The sequence below is a fragment of the Oreochromis aureus genome, unplaced genomic scaffold (assembly GCF_013358895.1).
Source record: "Oreochromis aureus strain Israel breed Guangdong unplaced genomic scaffold, ZZ_aureus HiC_scaffold_327, whole genome shotgun sequence".
Classification (NCBI taxonomy): Eukaryota; Metazoa; Chordata; class Actinopteri; order Cichliformes; family Cichlidae; genus Oreochromis; species Oreochromis aureus.
Genome location: NW_024108874.1, coordinates 1 through 2,738, shown reverse-complemented (window position 1 = coordinate 2,738; position 2,738 = coordinate 1). Strand labels below are relative to the sequence as shown.

At 39.0% G+C, this 2,738-nt stretch overlaps 1 long non-coding RNA gene across 1 annotated transcript; it reads left to right on the top strand.

Annotated features, from left to right (window-relative positions):
- The first annotated feature begins 906 nt into the window (after positions 1-906).
- Positions 907-2,598, top strand: LOC120436900. The gene is made up of 6 exons (XR_005610648.1): positions 907-1,146; positions 1,256-1,537; positions 1,738-1,906; positions 2,070-2,189; positions 2,347-2,362; positions 2,442-2,598. It is a non-coding gene; the product is annotated as an uncharacterized LOC120436900 (long non-coding RNA).
- Positions 2,599-2,738: the final 140 nt, after the last annotated feature.

Genomic DNA, 2,738 nt, shown 5'->3' with positions numbered 1-2,738 from the left:
CGCTTGATTGTTCGATGATCACGCTTCAGAAGCTTTGCAATTTTAAGACTGCTGCATGCCTCTGCAAGATATCTCACTATTTTTGACTTTTCTGAGCCTGTCAAGTCCTTCTTTTGACCCATTTTGCCAAAGGAAAGGAAGTTGCCTAATAATTATGCACACCTGATATAGGGTGTTGATGTCATTAGACCATACCCTTCTCATTACAGAGATGCACATCACCTAATATGCTTAATTGGTAGTAGGCTTTCGAGCCTATACAGCTTGGAGTAAGACAACATGCATGAAGGGGATGATGTGGACAAAATACTCATTTGCCTAATAATTCTGCACTCCTGTATAAAATATTTAGCTTTTATTAAATAGTTATCTGAATCTTACAACCAAAGTTTGTATAATAATACACAAGATTGGCTGTAGACCATTGTTCATCATTCAGAACACTGTGTAAAAATAACAAAAACAAAAAGTGAATGCACAGCCGGCTGTGTGGGTAAACCAACCATGTGTGAAAATTGGTCCATAACGTAATGCTTCAAAGCGTGTTCATGCAAACATTGTCGGGTCTGCCGTGGTACAATGGGACTTCTGCTCATGAACCTGTGTGCACAGCGCCTGCAAATCGGCGCTGTACGGAAGTAACTTCATCTTTACACAAAACTGTAAGCTGTCATCTGTGAAGCGTGAGCGGTGTTTGTTTTTCTCCATAGTTCATGGTGGAGAATGGCTGCTCTTCTGAGTTTTGCTCTCTGTAGCCGTATGAATGGGAAACTACAGTGATTAGCAGCGGCATAGGCACACATAAAATTTCTTCTGAAATTTTCGCTTTCTAGTTGACTTTTGTTCTTTTTCTAATCTGAACTGCAGATAAACCAAAGGCCAAACTGAGAGCTGATAACACAGCTGTTCCAGTAGGGGGCCTATTGACCCTGACCTGCTCTGTGAACCCATCATCATCATCTGGATGGAAATACTACTGGTACAGAGATGAGAAATCCTCTGAAGCCCTGACCACACAAGATGCAGTTTTCCACTCAAATGGACAAATCAGTGTCTCACAGGAAGGACTCTACAGGTGCAGAGGAGGAAGAGGAAACCCAGTTTACTACACAGAGGACAGCCAGTCAGTCAGGATTGGGAAAACTGGTCAGTTTAACATGAAGTCAGAAAAATTTCTGATTAAGGAGGAAGATGAAGAACAAAAGGCATTAACATTTTTGACATTCATGTGTTTTTATTGTACTTTCTTGAACAGTAACAGCCTCAAACAGGCCTGTTGTGACTCTGTATCCAAACTGGTCTGAGATATACAGAGGAGAGACGATCACTGTCAGATGTGAGATCCATGGAGGAGACACTGAGTGGGATTATGAGTGGGAAACAAACAGCAGGATAAAAGCTCCAAATCAAAATGAATACAGGATTAGATCTGCTTCATCATCCAACAGTGGAAACTATCGCTGTAAGGGCAGAATGAAAAGTTCACAGCATAAAACAACAGAGTGGAGTGATTCAGTCACACTGACAGTTTCTGACAGTAAGTAGAGTCATAGTTCATTTAAGCTGGAAATAGAAACAGTTTGTAAAATGTGTTTTATTAGTACATGTTGAGATATTTGACATGTTTAGATAGTCTCACTCTTAAAGTTCATCATAAATATTTGTGAGTCAACATTTTAGTGACATTGAATTCAGAGTTAAGAGACGAAACATTGAGAGAAAATCTTTGTTGAACAGATAAACCCCGTCCTGTCCTCACTGTGTCTCCATCATGGCTGAGTCCTGGAGCCTCAGTAACTCTGAACTGTGAGGTTGAACATCCGTCTGCAGGATGGAGCTGATGAAGGTTTCTACAAGTGTCAGTACTCAGGAAGAGAGTCAGCACAGAGCTGGATGTCAGTTAAAGGTGAGCAGGATGAAAACATGTGATGCATTTTTGTAAATGAGTTTGATGACTGAGTAGGAACATTAGATTGTCTCTGTTTTGAAAGGACGTTAAAAAACAATTTTATGATATTTTCACTATTATATTTTATTAATAACAGATCTATTATTGTTTGTTGTTACAGTAACTGTGTCAGGAGCTGACAGCTCTTCATCTCCTGTGTGGTTGATTGTTGGACTGGTTTGTGGAGTCTCTCTCATTATTATTCTCCTGCTCTTGTTGTATCGCTGCAGACAGTCCAAGTGTAAGAGCCTCTTCTTTTCATCCTGTATTAGAGAGTTTATTTACTACATACACTTTAATTATTCACATGTAATCGTGTATTCTGATCTCATGACACAAAATAAAAATGGAACAATTCACATCACAAACATGTGTAATAACATTTGTCTCTTTCACAGATTCCTGCTTCACCAGGTTGGTAAAATACTTTTTATTATTATTTTAAACAAACATCAGTTACTTTTGAGTTTATTCTGTTTATTTCATGTTTTAGGTGGATCCAGTCTGAGAGTCACAGTCCGGGCTCCTCCACAAATCATGGAGTCAACCAGAATGAAACTCATGAATACAACTCTCTTCATCCTGGTCAGCACTTAAACCGATCTTTATTATCACTAGAAAAATTTGAATTTCCTGCGAAAATGCTGTGTGGATGCTGTAACGCTGAAGCTGTCTGCTGAAAATAGCTGAAAAAGATGTAAGTTGCAAAAATTGTATGGTGGTGAAGAAACAGAAAATTCTGCTGAAAACTGAAATTTGTACTGAAAAAGAGGTGTTTAGCTGTGTTGAG